General features: G+C 36.1%; 1 protein-coding gene across 2 annotated transcripts in view; it reads left to right on the top strand.

The window, feature by feature from the left end:
* The window catches only part of PKP2 (plakophilin 2), a 261095-nt gene that overhangs the window by 30776 nt on the left and 209012 nt on the right, over positions 1-21307 (top strand). The window lies entirely within an intron of this gene.

Raw genomic sequence — 21307 nt, 5'->3', positions numbered from 1 at the left:
TTAGGTAAAAGAAATTGTATATTAACTATATGTGAGAAAAGTCTTGGTTCCTATGATGTATTCTGAGTACTTTTATACCAAGCGTCCTTTTAGAAGCCACAACCTGTTCTGAAAACCTTAACAGCAGTGTCACACTGACTGTTCTTCCAATGTCGTTTTCCTATATAGCCAAACACTGCAATGTGGTTATGTGGTAGATGGTACTGGCTAGTGTAATTGAGATGAACTCTGGTAAAGATAGAAAGGTCTTAAGACTAGAAAATTCATAGGCTGTTAGATTGCTTTCACATAATGTACCTCCAAGGCTCATCCTTTTTATCTCAGATGGGTTTAAAACAAAACTTCTCCAGTTACAACTGCATTAGCTGTATAAGTAAATCCATGAGAATAGATATATTTCCACATTAGCTCAGTTACTTAATGAAGCAATCATCTGAAGAACATGAGAGTAAAATATAATACAAAATAAGCCTGAAAAAAAGGGAAGAGATGCTTTAAAACAAATGCTAACACTATCAAAGAGAAGAGCAATGAGAGAAGATTAGAATAACTCTTATCCACTGATACAACAAATATTTTTTGAGCTCTTAACATAAGTAAAGTACTGTGACAGGTGCTGAAAGTACAATGATGAATATTACTCACTTGATGACATATTAAAATTATAGGGTCTTACTGCAGAATAACAATGACTCTTTATTTAACTTGTACTAAATGTATGGGACTGCTTCAAGATTTTTTGAAACTGTTATTTTTTATTCTCAATTATTTGATGAAAGCCCTAAATTTTCAATCTTGCATTTCTGTTTCTGTATGTGTATGTATACACATTCATATATATTTCTAAATATAAGTTCATATATGTGTATATACATGTTCTTAACTTATTAACAGAAGTACTCAATAATTTCATCTTATTTAGGTTTTTTTTCCCTAGAGGAGCCCTTGAATACATGAAATTTTAGAAACAATTGAGATTAAGGATATAGTTAACAATGGAAGATATATGTATAAAGCATTCGTAATTTGGATATTTGTTTCAATTTATAGAAAATCATTGAAAGTATTATTATTTATTCACATGGAACACTTATCCTCAAAACACCATTAAAAATTCCATTCTCACAAGATTGTTATATTTAAGACAATTACTTGCTTAACAACCTAGAACTAAAATGTTACATGTCTTCTCAGCTCTTATTTCAGTGCACTTTTACCTAACCACTGTTTTAAGAACAATGGAATGCAATCACAATATTGAAGACAAAAAAAAGTCCCACCAAAGAAGATCACCATGACGCCAATTTGGCTGTCTAATAGCAATGACAACATTTATCATGGAATACAGGCCCTTTCATGGCCTGACTCCTGCTTAACTTTCCAGATTCTTCTTTTGTCATTTGTTGCCTTACACTTTATACTATAGCAACATTGAATGATGTACTATGTCCTCCCCATATTTTGTTGCCTCTCATTTCACTGTCTCTTCTCATTCTTCTTCCTCTGACTGGAATATCGGTGTCTCCCTCCTTCACTTTTTCTCTTATTCATGCACATTGTCCAAGTGTCGGCTCAGACATCTCAGATACCTTCCTTAGACCCAGCTCTTCCAGGCTGTTTTCTTCTCAGTATCCTAGGTATCTCTATCACTACACAAACCACATTGTAGTAGTAACATTAGGTTGAACCAAATGAAATTGCCATTATTTGGTTGATGTTGACTTACAAAAAGGGTGAGTCATTTTCTACCACCGGGCTAAAAGTTTCTTTGGGGTGGGTCTTATTACTTAATCACTGTCTATTCTTTCCCTGTTTAGAATGGACTCTAGTACCTGTTTGCTTACCTGAATAAATAGGCAGTTTATAAACAATTGCAGAAATTTCAAGGATGTTCCTCAAACTGTCCCACACCCTAATTTAAGCCAGTTTATGTCCACTCACGCCTCCAGTGGGTTGAATGCATGGTTAAACCAAATATTTTTGCTATATGCCTTGTTTTGGATAATGAAGCAGGGCTCCCTACAATGTTTTTTGTTGGCTGTTCTTGCAAATTGCGTGGCTTCTTTATGACTATATCTTCAACAGAGACCTGAGAAAATCTGTCCCCTAGCAACAGCTTTCTGTAAATTATACTCATAAGTCAATACAAGGAGAGGGAGTGAGAGATGTGGGGTGAAGCATTTCTTGGTTGAGCATAATTTTAACTTTAGACAAGATTCAATTGATTCAAGCTGATTATGAACCGACTGTCTCTCTCCCTCCTTTGCTTTGGTTCTGTATACCTCAGCTTCATCCAAAAAGATTCTGCTTGCATCAACCCCCCTATGCCTTCCTGGAGCCGTTCAATCACTCCTGGCAAATGGATTATGAATAAGATGCCAACACATGATTTACTTCCTACAAGTCACAACTCATCTATCCATATTTAGCAAATGCCCACTATGTTCTAGGAATTAAGGTAGGATTAGAAAGATGGGTAAAAAGGAATAACTCTTGCACTCAAAGAGCTCTGAGTTTAGTAGGAGGAATGAGACATATAAATAAACAAAGGCCAAAAAGAGGAAAACTCATATTAAAGATATATACCAAGCACAATGGCAATGAGAAAGAGTTTTCTCATGGGGCACCTGGGTGGCTCAGTCGGTTGAGCGTCCAACTTCGGCTCAGGTGATGATCTCACGGTCTGTGAGTTCGAGCCCCGCGTCAGGCTATGTGTCAACAGCTCAGAGCCTGGAGCCTGTTTCGGATTCTGTGTCTCCCTCTCTCTCTGACCCGCCCCCGTTCATGCTCTGTCTCTCTTTGTCTCAAAAAAATAAATAAACGTTAAAAAAAAAATTTTAAATACCTGTAGGATCTGAAAATTAGATAATCGGTGGCCTTGGTAAGAATAGTAATAGTGTCTACTGGAAAAGGATCCCAACCACTAATTGGTAAGCTATGATTTACAGATAAGGGAGTGGAGAAATCAGTAGTGAAGACTGTTGTTTCTATGTGTATACCTGATATAATATTAATACTTAAATTAAATAAATTTGAATTGTGGAAAGATACAAAGATAGAATACCTACAAATACCTATATTTGTATAATCTTACTGACCGTATGGGTTAGCTATCTTTATTTTCTGCCTTTTACAAAGAAGGAAATCAATAAACTTGACTTGAACGACAGAAGTAAAACCATCATGAGTTGGATTTTTTTCATATTAAATCCATTTTCCCACATTGTATGTACAATCCATCTTTCAAAGCACTTTGACATTTGGTATTGTCAACCCTAACAGGAATTTAAATTAGAAAAAAAAAAAAAGAATGAGATAAAGATTAAGTGATTTGTTCAAGGTCACATTGTTACAAAACTTGCATCTTATCCAAGACTCTACCTAAAGGGCACAATACCCAAAGTCTAAAAGAAGCCAATGTTTATAATTGGTGTCTATTGCACATCCTTTTCTCCTCTGCTCCCATTTGCCAACCAAGCTGAGACAAAATAAGGTAGTGATTAAGAAGAAAGAGGCAGGGTGCCTGGGTGGCTCAGTCAGTTAAGCATCCAACTCTTTATTTTGGCTCAGGTCATGATCTCATGGTTCATGAGATCAAGCCCCATGTCAGACTCTGCAATGATAGCAGGGAGCCTGCTTGGGATTTTCTGTCTCCCTCTTTCCCTGTTCATGCTCTCTCTTTCTCTCAAAATAAATAAACATTAAAAAGGAAAAGAGGCAAGACTCTATAGCCAAAATGCCTCTACTCAAATCCAGGCTTTGCCACTTACACTGTGACCTTGGCTAAGTAACTTAACTTTGCTGTGACATAGTTTGTTCATCTGTAAAATGGAAATAATAATAATTATACCTATGGCATAAGAGTGTTTTGAAGATTATAGGAGTAAATCGGAGGCAAACACTTTGAACAGTGTCTCATATATAGTCAGTACTATATATTTATTTGCTATCATTATTATTTTTCTTTGTTGTATAATAACTTAGAAGATGACAGATATCAGAAGAGGGTAAATAGCCAGATCCATTCCTTCTAATTGCCAACACTTGTCAATCCAGCCATTCCTTTGAGTTGTTTAAATAGGGAGATGGGGTACCTGGGTGGCTCAGTCAGTTAAGCATCCAACTTCAGCTCAGGCCATGATCTCATGAGGTTGGTGAGTTAGAACCCCGTGTCTGGCTCTCTGCTGTCAGCACAGAGTCTGCTTTGGATCCTCTGTCCCCTCTATCTCTTTACACCTGCCCCCCTCTCTCTCTCCCTCAAAAATAAACATTTAAAAAGGGAGACATTTTACCACAAATTCTGAGGGAAAGGGGTAAAGAATAATGAAAATGCTTAACTGAAACAAATTTTGAGGATGTTTTTATGCATGCCATCTCTTTTCTAAAATTACCCCTAGTATTGAAGGTTACTTTGATGTTTAACTTACCCACTAACCTCAGAAAAATAATTTCCATCTTTCCCCGTACATTATAGTAAACAGTACAGAGCCTGCTTGGGATTCTGTCTCTCCCTCTCTCTCTGTCCCTCCCTTTCTCTCTCTCTCTGCAATAAATAAGCAACTTAAAAAAAAATTCGAGATGGGCAAAAGGAGGTATGGGGGGAAAAGGCTAGGGAACAGAAATGTGAGAGGTAGCTGAGAGCAAATTTTGCAGACTGATTTCTATTTTCTCTGTTCTTATCTGATAGCTTCTCGTTTCAGCTTTGTAGCACTTGAGGGAATATGCTATGTCTTGAAATTTCATCTAATGGATGCACCAAGTTATTCCTCTCAAATCTGAATATGCTGCTAAGAGAGAAAAGTAGACCACACCCAATTTGCCATTATGTTTTTCAAGTGGTTAAACCAAATTAATGTTAGAAAAATAATAAAAATGTTTAAATAAGTAACGTGTAAAATTTGAAGGACTATAATGTTTATTAAGCATCATTATGTTCCTGGTCTCTAAAATAAGTACATTTGATCCTTGAACAACACAGGTATGAATTGTATGGTTCCACTAATACATAGATTTTTTTAATATAAATATAGTACAGTAATATAAATATATTTTCTCTTCCATATCATTCTCTTAATAACATTGTCATTTCTCTAGCTTATTTTACTATAATAACACAGTATGTAATACATATAAGATATTAAATATGTATTAATCAACTGTTCACATTATCAGTAAGGCTTCAGGTCAACAGTAGACCATTAGTAGTTAAGCTTTTGGGAAGTCAAAAGTTATACATGAATTTTTTTTTAACATCTTTATTTATTTTTGAGAGACAGAGCACAAGCAGGGGAGGGGCAGAGAGACAGGTAGACACAGAATCTGAAGCAAGCTCCAGGCTCTTAACTGTCAGCACAGAGCCCGACACGGGGCTCGAACCCATGAGTCGTGAAACTGTGACCTGAGCCAAAATCAGATGCTTAATGGACTGAGCCACGCAGGTGCCCCCAAAAGTTATACATGGATTTTTTACTTCAATGTAAGGGAGGGGGTTGGCATCCCTAACTCCCAGGTGTTCAAGGGTCAACTGCATTTTTAATATATTAATTAATCCTTATAATTATTCTACAAAGAAAATATTAGTTCCATGTTACATATAATGAAACTTAAAGGAGGCAAATAACTTGCCCAAGACCACAGAGCTAATAAGTGCAAACCTCTGTGGAATTTAAATGTGGATCTAATTTTATTCAGAGAATGAGGGAAAAAAATAATATGAGCTCTTTCTAGATTGAGGAGAACCAAAAAAACCCACAACAGTTATTACCAAAATCCCTGAACAAAGAATATACAGATAATTAGATTGAAACAAAAAAGTAAGTTAACATTTAATTCTCCTCTATCATAAGTGAACAAATTTTCTAGATTATGTATTTTTAGCTATTCACTATAAAAGGACACAAAGGTTATTTTGTCGAATTTACATTTGAACATATAGTTGTACCTATAATATGCACTTTCATCTCTGTATGTCAGAGAATTGCTTGAAGACTTGAAACATGACTTTTGGGCATATACTCTTGTTGCTCATGAAATATGTAACTATTATTTTCACTCAAGATGCAAATAATATTCCCAATTATTTTAGTGATTTCCTTTCCTTTCTTTGCTATGGTAAAACCAGAGGTTTTTTTGGTTTTGAAATGAGGGGCATGATTCTTTATCTCCCTTTTGAAAAGTTATTGAGATAAATGAGAGACTTTAAAAGAAATTAAGGTGTTTTTTAAAAATCATTTTTAAAGTTTCAGCATATAACATACAAAGTCAATTCATTGCCTCAGTTTATATTAAAAGGAGGAGTCAGGAATACTGTGGCCAACTTTTTCTCCATTCACCAGAGAATTACACACATTTTTACATTCACAAGGAGAAAGAAGAGTTTTTGTTTTGTTTTATTTTGCCTTTTAAAGAGAAGTTCCTCTCAGTCTTACTTGTTATATATTTTATGAAAGGATCAGCCAGTCTCTATTCTATACAACACATGGGTAACCTTTTTGTTGTTAGATTTAGATTCTATTGCAATGTGATGCACCAAACATCATTATTATGTATTTTATGTAAGTTGTTTGGAGCTAAAGTCAGAAAACATCATAATATATTCAATTCAATTCAGAAAACACTGAATGAGCTCCCTGTAGGAATAAAACAATGGAGTGAGCATTACCTGAATTCAGTGATTAATAAAACACTCTCCCTGACTTCCAGCATCTCACGTCTAGCTCTTGAATAACTCTAATATGGGACAACATGTCATAAATTCTATAACAGACATTCAGAGTGTTATATTTGAGCTGTCATCAATAAGAATACTTATTCTAAATATATCCTGTCCATGATCTGATCCTGAAGACTTCACTTATGATTGTCAACTAACCATAATATGGAAACACCACTTCTACCAAAACCAGTTGAGTTTGTTTCCAGTAGTCTAGTCCTTTAGAGATTCATATGTGCCAAACACCGCATGCTGGCATACACTTCCATACCCTCCTCTCTCATGCCTGCTAAGCACTATGGCCGGTCAGGGTTTTTTAGCAGTACTAGCAGAAGAAACTCTGTTAGGTATACCCTATTCTCTTGAAATAGTAATAGTAATTAACAGTCTGACTTTTGTCTGGGAATGTTCTCCTTTACAACTGAGTCGATACAATCAAGAGAGATAGGCACGAAGAGATAGAAGGTGTTAACCACTGTCAGCCAGATGTTAGATTCGTCAAGTCAGCCCAGACAATCAGTGTCATTTTAGGATCCTCTCACATCCTGCCACTAGTCCTGCCTGGTTCTCTTATGCTTCCTCCTCTAAGGAATAGAACCTCTGAGGGCCATTTAAAAAGCCCTATCAGGGGGTACCTTTTTATGTCAAGACTTCTCTCCAGATAAGCTTGCCTTCAAAACATGGATTAACCTGGGGTGCCTGGGTGGCTCAGTCGGTTAAGCGTCTGACTTCAGCTCAGGTCACGATCTCACATTCTGTGAGTTCGAGCCCTGCGTTGGGCTCTGGGCTGATGGCTCAGAGCCTGGAGCCTGCTTCCGGTTCTGTGTCTCCCTCTCTCTCTGCCCCTCCCCTGTTCATGCTCTGTCTCTCTCTGTCTCAAAATAAACGTTAAAAAAAAATTTTTTTTTAATTAAAAAATTAAAAAAAAATATATGGATTAACCCCTGAGGCTCAATTTCTACAGATGACCTGCTAAGTAACAATTAATTAATCCCAAAAGTAATCTGTGAGAGATAAATAATGAAACCATTTACCTCTGCTTCCTACCCTCTGCAAACTCCTCCTCTTCTGAACTATATGGATGCATTCTAAAAACCATTCCACTTGTTACCTACTCCCCTTCACCAAAAAAAACTTTTATTGATTGTGTTGCTATAGTAATTAATTAGGGAGATATTTGAAGGGACATGGAGTTTCACAATCTAATCATATTATGTTATGTAAAAAGCACCCAATAAGCACTTATGTGGAACATATAAAAATATGGAACAAATACTAACTAGAGGAAACATAGTCATAAGGCAAGGGCTGTATCTTTTATCCTTGCTAAAAATCTTTTCTTGGTAAAGCCAATACCGCTTTATATATCCTCTAAGGATTTGAACTTGATCCTTCTCTTGGAACAGTTGTGAAGAACGTTACCATTCCCTCTGGCTGAAAAACAGCTACTGAGTTCTGTTCCTCTGGGGGGGGGGGGGGGGGTGGGGAGAATAGATAGATGATAGATAGGTAGATAGATACATAGATAGATATTCTGTGCCAATATAATTTTCAAGTCACATCTTGGAAAACCTAAAGAGATAAATAATTTTCAAAGGGGGCACTGAAAGAAAGTTTCTCTTTTGTTTTATTGTTTTCCACAAGCAGATATCTCATTATAAAAAAGGAATTACTGTTCTGCTGTAGTTGGAATTTTTTCCTTGTTTTAATATTTACAAAAAAATTACATCGATTGATCATTTTTCTTGTAAGCAAAAATTTTGCCTGAAAATAAAACTAAAATATAGAGACAGTTTGTTCTCAATTGTGCTGCGATAAGCCCCATAAGTATTTGATTGTGCATGCAAATATAGGTACTGGTATTTGTTTTTATTAATAATACTTCAGAGAAAAGAATCAATGAGGGCAAGATTCTCTCAGGTATTGCTATCTTAAAGACCCAAATCAACTGAAAAGAGAACATCATAAAAGCATCTTCCTACTTAAAAAAAAAAAAAAAATAAGATGGGGAGCAATTCATAAAATCTAGGAAGACAACTGTCAGGAAGCAGAAGAAAATCTCCTTAATACTATTAGAATCAGAGGACTGAAAGGAACCTGGGTAGTTTATTTGACTTACTACTGATCTCATATCTAAATCATCTTACAAAGAAGATGCCCCACTTTTTGTTCATCTCCCAAGCAGAGGAAGAGTTCATAATATCCCAAGCAATTTAAAACTGTTTAGAAAACCTTTGGAAGACATTCTGCTTCATAGTTTATGTAAATCTCACCTCTGTTCTTTAAATATGTTGATATTCTTAGTGGAATGCAAGAACAAGTGGTTATAACCTTTATCTTATAACCTTTTCAGATTTTGGTGACTACTCTTGTCTTTCTCAAGTTGCTCTTCCAAAGCTAAATAAACTCAGTTCCATTGATCTGTCTTTATATATGCCAAGTAGGTCATTTAATGCAATCGCTCAAGCATTTGAGTAACGTATCTCTGAACCCTGCCAAATTTTTTACATCTCCATTTAGATGGGGAATCCAGATGTCATCAAAATAATGAGTGTAAAGATGATCTTGCACGATCTATAAATAATACAGTAATTACCTGAATGATGATTTTAGTTTTAATACTTTTAGTAGAGATTTATGAAGAAAATTATTTAGGCTATAATCTGGTTCTCAAAACAAAAAAAAGTTCATAGTAGGTGCCATGGCTTTTGACTGATTAAGTGATAGCTTGACGTATGCATTCAAAAATTCATCATGGTTTCCTGCCCTAATAGAGTAAGTGGTACCTCATTAACCCTTGTTGTAGAAACAAGAGTACTGACATATTCCATACATTGAACAACAGACAGCATAGGATTGTAATTCTGAAAGAAAAGAAACAAATGACGTACACCATAGAATTGCCTGGGCTTTTTACCTAGAGGCATATTCTGGACTGCTGCCTAGAGAGGGAAATACAAACAGACTATGGGGGGTATCACTAGGTTGAGGAGACAGCAGAGTTCCGAGAAACGAAGATGAATGTTATCTAGAATATGGAGGACAGAGGGGGAAAAAACACGTAAAAAAGAACTCCAGAAATTGGCCCAGGATCCTCTTGAGTCTTTGACTGATTACTCTGCTACACATAAGTTGGCAGTGAGACATATAAGACAAAATAAAGAAAAACCAGTAGGAAAAAAACAAGTGTCAGAGTTTACACAAGACTAGAAGATAGCCAAATTTCAGTCAGCCAGAGGGAGAACCTTCACTGCACACCTGGAGCATTCGGGAGAAACTCCAGAAAGGCCACACCTTAGGAGTAAGGCTGACTTCATCCTAGCATAAAATTAACGCTGAACACACCCTAACAAATCTCAGAAAGAAAACAGAAGCCCAAAGAATCAAACCATTCTTCAAAAAATTATCTATTACCACAACAAAGACCGTTTAAAGGATAGACATAAAATCTAAACTACTCAACAACCAGACAAATGAAACATAAAAAGGTGAGCCAAAACCAGTCAACAGAAACAAGGTGGAAATAATAAAGATGACAGACAAACAGATAAGGATTTTTAAAACAGCTATTAAAATACATTAAAATTCAAAGAACATGAACAAAATGATTAAAAAAGGAAAAACCAGTTAGAACTTCTTGAGATGAAAAATGCAGTATCAGGGATACCTGGGTGGCTCAGTCAGTTGGGCGTCTGACTTCAGCTCAGGTCATGATCTCACACTCTGTGAGTTCGAGCCACACATCAGGCTCTGTGCTGACAGCCCAGAGCCTAGAGCCTGCTTCAGATTCTGTGTCTCCCTTTCTGTCTGCCCCTCCACAACTCACACTCTGGCTCTCTCTCTCTCTAAAAAGAATTAAACATAAAAAAATTTTATAATGCAATATCAGAAATAAAAAATATACTGAAATAATAAATGTACAAAAAGAAATTAATTTTGCTGTACGTAAATTATATTTCAATAAGTCTGACTCTGAAAAAATATACTTAATGGAATTAACAGTTCTGTAGGTACTGCAGAAGAAAAGACCAAGAACTGGAGACAAATAGAAAATACACAAACTAGAGAGAGAAGAAAGACACAAAAAACAAAAAAGTCTCAAGACTTAGGGGACAGTATCATATGGTCTAACATGTGTAAGTGTGTTCTAAAAGGAAGGGACAAATAAAATATTTAAATAAAAAATAGCTGAAAATTTTCCAGATTTGTTGAAAATTGTTAATCCATAGAACCAAGAAACACAATGTACCCTAAGCAAGATGAGCACAAGAAAACTGCATCAGGTATAATATAATCAAATTTATAAAAACCAATAATAATGAGGAAGTCCCAGAAGTAGTTGCAGAGGAGAAGGGAAATAAAAAGATACTTGACATCGTTAGTCATCAGAGTAGAATAAATTTAAACCACAGTGAGGTACCACTACATATCTACTAGAAAATCTGAAACCAAACAGACTGATCATCCCAAGTGTTGATGAATGTATAGAGCAACCAAACTTTTCATATCATACTATTTCACAAGTGTAAAATGATATATGCAATTTTTTAAAAGTTAACATGTATCTATACTATGACACAGTGGTTTCATTATTACGTATTTAATCAAAAGAACTAAAGATACATAGCCACAAATTGACTTATTAAAGGAATGTTCGTACCAACTTATTCCAACCAAACCTGAGAATATTCCAAATGTCTACCAACAGGAAAATAGATAAATTGTAGCACGTTCATACAACAGAATATTTATATTTAATTTAGTTATAATTCAGAGAAATGCAATGTTACTGCCTTTAAAGATGGAGAAAGCAGGGCATGAGCCAAGGAATATGGGCAGCCTTTAGAAGTTGGAAAAAAAAAACAAAGAAACATTCTTCCTTAAAGCCTTCAGAAAGGAACACCGCCTGATGACATCATGATTTTTGTCCAGTGAGATGCATGGTGGACTTTTAACCTACAGAACTGTAAGATAATAAATTTTTGTTGTTTTCAGTCAGAGGTTTGTGGCAAATTGTTACAATAGCAATAGCAAATGTCTATAGATCTTCAAACTCCAATATTAACCAGTAATCCTTAATAATATGCTGTTTTACCTTTGGCTAGCTAATCTTTATTTTAAGCATAATTATAACAAGTTTAGTTAGTTTCACACCTGGCGAATGGACACTCTTCATCATCAAAATGGAATTGCCTAAGGGCACCTGGGTGGCTCAGTCGGTTAAGCATCCAACTCTTGATTTCTGCTCAGGTTGTGATCTCACAGTTCATGGGTTCGAGCCCCACATCTGGCTCTGCAGATGGTGTGAACCCTGCTTGGGATTCTCTCTCCCTCTCCCTCAAAATTCTCATTTGTGCTATCTCTCTCTCTCAAAATAAATAAATAAACATAATTATTTTTAATGGAATTGCCTAATGCAATTATGTGTCTGGTATATGTAACAAAGTAAGGAATTCCAATCACAAATTCCTACACAAGGAATAAGCCTTGGTCTTATATTAAAATATTGGACAACAGAAATATGTTTATGTTTTTTCAAGTGAAATACTCATTATGTTATATAACATTTTTATAGATGCTACTTTTACCAACTTTTTCATTAAAGATAAACTGTCTTTCCTAATCATATTGAAACAAAAAGAACTTCCATTGAAGTACTAGAAAGAGCTACACTGACAACAAAAAATAAGGTTGAAGATCCACAGGTGGGTGAAAGGGTTATAGAAAAAATCTTAATATGCTAAAAATAATTTAAAAAACTCAAAGCGGAGAAATCTGACAATGGATCTTGAGAGCACCTGATTATATTGCTGTTTTTCTGAAGCACCTGGGTGGCTCAGTCGGTTAAGTGTCCGACTTTGGCTCAGGTCATGATCTCATGGTTCATGGGTTTGAGCCCCACATCGGGCTCTGTGCTAAACTCTTATTCAGAGCCTGGAGGCTGCTTCGGATTCTCTGTCTCCTTCTTTCTCTGCCCCTCCTCCACTCATGCTCTGTCTCACTCTATCTCTCAAAAATAAATAAATGTATATTACTGTTTTTCTATGTGATGCAATAACTGACTTTTATAATGGCAAACACTAATTGCCAAAAAAACCGAACCAAGGCTTTCACACATGCTAATGAAACAGAAACATAAGAAATAAATTTTTAGGAGATTTTCATTAAAACTGCCAAAGTAAATAAATGTTGATTTTTCAATGAATATTTGATTATTGGAAAATTTCCTTAAGAATCTAAAAGCTCAGTCAGTAAAGCTACCAACTCTTGATTTTGGCTCAGGTCATGATCTCACAGTTCATGGGTTCGAGCCCTGCATTGGGCTCCACACTGATGGAGCAGAGCCTGCTTGGAATTCTTTCTCCTCCCTCTCTCTCTGCCTCTCTCTCTTCTCTGCCCCTCTACCATTTGTGCGCTCACTCCTCTCTCTCTCTCTCTCTCTCTCTCTCCCTCTCAGAATAAATAAATAAACTTTAAAAACACTCTAAAAAAAAACACTAGAAAGTATTTTTGTCAGCTATTGACATACCTTAGTGCTAAAGTGTGACTTCTGCCTTCATATTTGCAATTGCAAGATGTTTAGAATCAATTTGAGTTTATCATAATGCTTAAAATATATTAGTTTTCCACAGATCCTCCCCCCAATCCCTTCTTTATTTCTACAAAAAAATATTCATATACTTAAGGCAACACATTTTTCAAACTCAAATATAATATTTTTACATACATGACAGGTTAGATAAAATGTTATATTTTATACCAAGGGAAAATTTAAGTGAGTATTTATTGAGGAGTTTAAATGACAATAATTATAAAAAAGGACTTTTTTTCTTTTCAGTTTGAATATAAAGCTTTTAATGTCTGGAATATCAACTGTATTGAAGTCATTTGTTATTCTGGGTTTTAATGCCATGTTTCTTTCTGGTGAACAATAGTTTTGTCATTTGTTACCTTTATGGCATTCTTTACTAAATCTGTGCTGGGAGAGAGACTGGGGACAGCAGGCTATCAGAGACAATAAAATAAAACATCCTGAGGAATGAGACTTGCAGCCATTTACAAAAGAAAAAAGAAAACCCTAGACAAAAAGTTAAAAAGCAGAAACTAATTCTGTCAGCGAATACTAATTTCTACGTGTCAACTTAACCACTTCAATGCTGATTATGCACCTTTCAATTCTCTGAATAGAGTACAAGAGAGGAAAGTGAAGCAATACTCACAATTCCTTTTCAAAGAAAAACCCAACTAGAAGACATAGGCAAGAATTTTCAATCCACCCATATGGCAGAGAGAGACAGAGAGACAGAGAGAGAGAGAGCACAATGTCACTATCAAGAATCTATTTTCCTGACACAGACCTTAATTTATGCACTTGTTCACCTATTCACTCGTATTGCTGGTGGTAGAACCTACCTCTGGGAAGTAGATCACAATTCATTGCATCATTGGCAGTTTTCTCCTGACATGGGTACCGACATTATAAGAGAATAGTTGCAAATGAACTCATAGGTCATAAAGTACAGTATGAAAAGCATTGACTTTGGAATCAAACAGACCTGGGTTTGAATTCTAATCCCAATCCTTATTAGTTATGTGAACATAAGCAAAGTTCTCTATAAGACTCTATGAATCTCTTTTTCTTTGTAAAAGAGCTATGATAATATTTATCAGAAACTGTAATAATATTTACTATGATAATATTCACTAGAAGTATAATATTTAATAGAAAATTTATTGCAAATAATATATGCAGTTGGATACCTTGCAGGAAAACAGGATTTGGTGAAGTTTTATGAAATACATTTACATACCCTCAAACTCATTTCTTCTAACTCTTCAGTAGTCATAGTCTGTGAGAATCATGTCCTTCACAACTTCACAATATGAATACCAGAACACAAAGAAAGTACAACAGCCCAAAACTTCCAAGATGTTTAATATATTTTTAAATAAATGTTTAACTTAACAATATGTTAAATATGGACAAATGATGTTTGAATTACTTCAACTTAAACGTCAAAAATACAGATCTACAACTCTTAAAAGTCTTATGATGATGTTTATAGCAAGATAGCAAGAACCTCATTCAAAAGCCATTTTCAGCTTGAGTCTCTCCTATTAAGGTAACTGAAATAAATAATAGAAACCAAGAGTATAAGGAAGTTAGGAGCAATGAGGAATGAAAAGAAAATTTGGCATTACATAGCCTAAAAAAATAATGGAAAGTTAATATTTTAGCGATTTTCCATTATATTTCATTTCAAAATTGCTAACTTCTGTGGAGTACGTTAAGATTCTTTTCATTTATTTTCTTTTGCAATTCCCCATGAGCTTCACAAGAAGATTTTTTTAACTAAAGCAATAACTTTCTTCTCCCGCCAAGGAAGATACATAACTATAAATGCATGGAGAAAAGTCTACTTTGTGTCTGTCATTCAGAGGATGAAGCAAAGGAGAATTCTTAGTCTGAGAGTTATGTAAGCAAAATTCCTGACCCTTTAGGCTGAGCCTTCACAGTGGGACTTCATATTTAATTTAAAGTATTCTAGATTTTCAGGTTATCAAAATCAACTTTAGGTAAAATACAAAATCGTATTGCAAAAGCAAGAGGTTTTTTGGGGGGAAGGGGTGGGCAGAGGATTACATTGTTTTGGATTATTTGGGCACTCTTGTTTAACATAGTGTTGGAAGTCCTAGCCTCAGCAATCAGGCAACAAAATGAAATAAAAGGCATCCAAACTGGCAAAGAAGAAGTCAGACTTTCACTTTTTGCAAATGACATGATACTCTACATGGAAACCTGAAGGACTCCACCGAAAAAGCTGCTAGAACTGATATATGAATTCAGCAAAGTCTCAGGATATAAAATCAATGTACAGAAATCAGTTGCACTTCTATACACCAGTAATGAGGCAACAGAGAGAAATATCAAGGAATCAATCCCATTTACAATTGCACCAAGAACCATAAAATACTTAGGAATAAACCGAACCAAACAGGTAAAAGATCTGTATGCTGAAAACTATACAAAGCTTATGAAAGAAATTGAAGAAGACACAGAGAAATGGAAAAACATTCCATGCTCATGGATTAAAATGTCAATACTACCCAAAGCTATCTACACATTCAATGCAATACCAATCAAAATAGCACCAGCATTCTTCTCAGAGCTAGAACAAACAATCCTAAAATTTGTATGGAACCAGAAAAGACCCTGAATAGCCAAGGCAATGTTGAAAAAGAAAACCAAAGCTGGAGGCATCACAATCCCAGACTTTAGCCTGTACTACAAAGCTATAATCATCAAGACAGTATGGTATTGGCACAAAAGCAGACACAAAAAGCAATGGAATAGAATGGAGAACCCAGAATTGGACCCACAAATGTATGGCTAACTAATCTTCAACAAAGCAGGAAAGAGTATCCAATGGAAAAAAGACAGCCTCTTTAGCAAATGGTGCTGGGAGAACTGGACAGCAACATGCAGAAGAATGAGCCTGGACCACTTTCTTATACCATACACACAAAAATAAATTCAAAATGGATGAAAGACCTAAAAGTGATACAGGAAACCATCAAAATCCTAGAAGAGAAAACAGGCAACAACTCTTTTGACCTTGGACACAGCAAGTTCTTACTCGACATGTGTCCAAGAGCAAGAGAAAGAAAAGCAAAAATGAACTATTGGGACCTCATCAAGATGAAAGGCACAGTAAAGGAAATAATCAGCAAAACTAAGACAACTGATGAAATGGGAGAAGATATTTGCAAATGACATATAGGATAAAGAGTTAGTATCCAAAACCTATAAAGAACTTACCAATTCATCACCCAAAAAACAAATAATCCAGTGAAGAAATGGGCAGAAGACATGGAGAAGTGTCTACTTTTCCAAAGAAGATATCCAGATTGCCAACAGACACATGAAAAGATGCTCAACATCGCTCATCATCAGGGAAATACAAATCAAAGCAACACTAGGATACCACCTCACACTGGTCACAGTGGCTAAAATTAACAACTTAGGAAACAACAGATGTTGGCAAGGATGTGGAGAAAGGGGAACCCTCTTGAATTGTTGGTGGGAATGCAAACTGGTGCAGCCACTCTGGAAAACAATGTGGAGGTTTCTCAAAAAATTAAAAATAGAATTGCCCTACAACCCAACAATAGCACTACTAGGAATTTATCCAAAGGATACAGGAGTGCTAATTCATAGGGGCACATGTACCCGAACGTTTATAGCAGCGCTTTCAACAACAACCAAATTATTAAAAGAGCCCAAATGTCCATCAACTGATGAATTAATAGAGAAGAAGTGGTATATGTATATGTGTGTGTGTATACACACACACACACACGTGTATGTATGTATGTATGTATGTATATATGTATATATACATATATAATGGAATACTACTCAGCAATGAAAAAGAATGAAATCTTGCTATTTACAACAGTGTGGATGGAACTGGAGAGTATTATGCTAAGTGAAATAAGTCAGTCAGAGAAAGATAGACATCATATGTTTTCACTCATATGTGAAAATTGAGAAACTTAACAGAAGACCATGGGGGAAGGGAAAGAAAAAAAATAGTTACAGAGAGGGAGGCAAAACATAAGACACTCTTAAATGCAGAGAACAAACTGAGGGTTGTAGGGGGTGGGGAGGCAGGGAGACGAGGAAAATCAGTGATAGGCATTGCGAAGGGCCCTTGTTGGGATGAGCACTGGGTGTTGTATGTAAGTCAACATGGGAATCTAGTCCCGAAGTGTATACACTATATGTTAGCCCACTTGACAATAAATTCTATAAAAATAAAACACAACAAAAAAAAAACAAAATAAAATAACATTTTTCCTTAGAGTTCTTTAAGAAAATGACTTTAAGAAAATTCTTAAAGAATTCCTTAAGGAAATGATTCATTATGCAAATGATTCTCTAGGATTCTTTAAGAAAAGAAAAAATTTTTACTTATTTTTTTTCATGTTTATTTATTTTTGAGAGAGACAGAATGTGAAGGGGGGAGGGTCAGAGAAAGAGGGAGACACAGAACCTGAAGCAGGCTCCAGACTCCACACATCAGCACAGAGTGCAATGTGTGGCTCAAACCCACGAACCGTGAGATCATGACCTGAGCTGAAGTTGGACATTTAACCAGCTGAGCTACCCAGGAACCCCAAGAAAAGAAGTTTTTTTAATTCTTTAAGAAAATTTCCGTAGAATTCCTTAAGAAAATTATTTAAGAAAATGAGAACAATATCTTTTATTTATTTCATTCTAAAACCTGATTGTATGAGGCAAGTGGACAAAATCTTTAAAAAATCTGTCTAGTTATATGAGTTACAGGTCTTAAGATTCCCCATATGCCTGCTCCCGTATTTGATCGCTGTATGAGAAAGAAACTACCCTCCTAAAAATTGGCCACTCGTAAGATATCTTCATAAGGAACCTCATATTTCTAACTTACCTTATTGAAAAAATCTGAGGAAAGAGGAAATGAAAAAAAAAAAAGAGAGAGAGAAAACGAAGAAAGCATGGATGGAAGGAAAGGGAACAGAAAGTAGGTTCCAATTGTGTGCTTCCCTTGTTCGGCTGCCCTTATCCAAAGTGACCCTTTCATCCTTTGAAGATAAAAATTAGGGGCCATGCCTCTCTTGCCTTCTTTTAGTAAACCAGATACCTAGAAAAACAGTTCTTTTGGTCATGAATACTATTCAATTATGTATTTTGTTAAAACCTCCTTTTCACCAAATAAAGTTAGTCCTGACCCGTTTATCAGCAGTGAAGAAAGGGAGCCTGGCAAACATCTGCCTTTTCAGATTTGATTCTCAGATCAATTGTTTACAGTGGTTATTTTAGCTTGATAGGGCCCACCACTTAAGGCGATAAATCTTTTTTTTTTTTTTCTTTTCCTTTCAGGCATGCAGGGGAACATGAGCTTTGTGATACCTGTTTTTTTTTTTCCTGCAAAATAACAAAATTGTTTATAAAAAACGCTACTTTTGATTCAGTACAATCACCTGAGATATGATCACCTTGTGTTTTCTATTTTTCACCAACACTTTTATTATATTTTATAATGGCATTGGAGCGCCACAGTTACTGCTTAACCTAGTTTTGTCTTGAACAAGACAGCAGAATTGTTGTCAAATGCTTGCTTAACCTTAGCATACATCTCTACCATTCTTTCATCCACATTCGAGAGTCCAATGTAATTTCATTTTGATTGAAGACATTGAAGCATTCTCTTTAAGGGAGCCCATGTTACAATGTTCCCATTAAATCTAAGACCTTGAACCACTACTCCTCATTATTCTTTCCTCCTGCCGTCCTTCCCCTTGCTCCCCATATCCACAGTAACATTCATGGTAACAGTAATCTGCACCTTTTGTTTCATTCCATTCTTTTAAGAGTCTTCTCAAGGTGTTAATGAACAAAATCCACCTCTCACGTGCATAAGCAAACAAAAAGCATTTATGGGAAAGGTGCTAGGGTATCCCACAGAACCAAAGGGCAGGATAAGAAGCCTGACCCCATAAAAGACAGGGACCAGGCAAAGAAATAACCCCGGTCACCACTCTATTTTTGCCTCTATTTGCATGTTTACTCCTTTTGTCTCTTCCTCTATTCACACCTGACTTAACAGAGTCAGCCTGTACATGGCCCTCACCTGCCTTGTCTCCAGTTCACCAGACCAACTAGTGCTTTCCTAGTCAAATTCCAAGTTCTGATAAGTACAAATCCGATAGTTATCCAATGCAACCCATTAACTGTAACTAAGGATTCAGAGTCATATAGTTCAAATGTGGCTATCAAGGTCCCATCTTGGGGAACAGGTAAATGGGTTATTAGTGAAAAGTGGTATGGGCCAGAAATGTCCCCCAAAATGTTCCTGATACTAGGTACAGGTTCTGTCAAATCTGCCCCATTTTAAATATGTGAAAACCAATGCATGTTTTATTTAATGGTCTTGTCTTCAAAGACTGGGGGTTTAGCCTTAGTTTTGTCACTAACAAGATTTTGGAACTAAGTCAAAATCACTTCAGACTATATAAATTTGCAATGTTTCTTCTAGCATTAAAATATGGTAATTCTATGTTCACCTGAGATTGGTATTTTAAATGATCAATTCTCCTGCATGGATAATATTTTATAGCTTATATAATATTGGCTGACTTTTCCTGTATAGTTGCTCTGGGCAAGACACTATTCTAAAAGCCTTAACATCTATTAACTACAATGCGACTCAGACACAAACTTCATAGGTAAAGGGCACTGTACCCCGCAAGACTTCCCTCACTTCAGGTGCCAACTATAAGTTTGAGAGTTCCAAGACTACCCACACTTCTCTCTGACCAGCTGGGTACAAATTCAAGGTTCCTACTACCCCTCAGATTCAGTAATTCTCTAGAATAGCGCATGACAATTCGGGAAGGCACTCTACTAACAATTACAGTTTTATTATAAAGAATGTAAAGTCAGGACCAGCTGAAAGAAGAGACGCATAGGGCATACTCTGGAAGAGTCCTAAATATGAAGCTTCTGAGACCTTAGGAAAATCACCCTCCTGGTGCATCAGTATATGGTTACCAACTGGAGAAGCTCACCTGTGCTCTGGTGACCAAAGTTTTTATTGTGGTTTCATTACATAAGTATGATTAATTGAATCATTGGCCATGTCACTGAGCTCAGTCTCTAGCCAGCCTCCCCAGAGGTCAGGAAGTCAGGGTGGTATTACATGACTCAGAGCCCCAACACTCTAATCATATGGTCGGACTTTGGCACGACCAGCCACCATCCTGAAACTATCCACAAGCCCACCATGAGTTACCTTGTTAGTACACACACATATATGGTCCAAGAGGCCTACCAGGAATAATAAAGACACTCCCTATCATTCAGAAAATTCCAAGGAACCAGAATCACAGCCAACTGAATTCTTTATAATATAACATTAATTTCTTTAATTCTCATAGCAACCCTTTAAGGTAAGAATGAAAGTTTTCAAAATTTTATAAGGCAGAAGGTGGTTAAGTAACTTGCCCAAAGTCCACACCTGCTAATAAATGGACAGAGAATCTGGGTTAGATCCTGTGTTTTTATTTATTTTTATTTTTTTTTAAGTTTTTTAATGTTTATTTTTGAGAGAGGGAGAGAGAGAGAGACAGAGTGTGAGCAGAGAAAGGGCAGAGAGAGAGGGAGACACAGAATCCGAAGCAGGCTCCAGGCCCCGAGCTGTCAGCACAGAGCCCGATGTGGGGCTCGAACCCACAAATGGTGAGATTGTGACCTGAGCCCAAGTCAGACGCTTAACCAACTGAACCACCCAGGTGCCCCTAGATCCTGTGTTTTTAAATGATATGTACTTTCTCCTTCAGTTATTTGGCCCTTGCTTAGAAATCTGATCAAAAAACTACATGCCCCCATCTATCACCCTACAACACTACACATGTGATGAGCACTGCATAATGTGCACAGAGGTTGAGTCTTTATGTTGTACACCTGAAACTATTGTAACATTGTTTCAACTACACTCAAATAAAAACTTTTTTAAAAGGTCTAAATAAAAATAATCACATGCCCCAAATCAT

This window comes from Panthera leo, chromosome B4 (genome assembly GCF_018350215.1).
Source record: "Panthera leo isolate Ple1 chromosome B4, P.leo_Ple1_pat1.1, whole genome shotgun sequence".
Lineage (NCBI taxonomy): Eukaryota > Metazoa > Chordata > Mammalia > Carnivora > Felidae > Panthera > Panthera leo.
The sequence above is the reverse complement of the archived record's forward strand: the minus strand, read 5'-3'. Positions and strand labels throughout refer to the sequence as shown.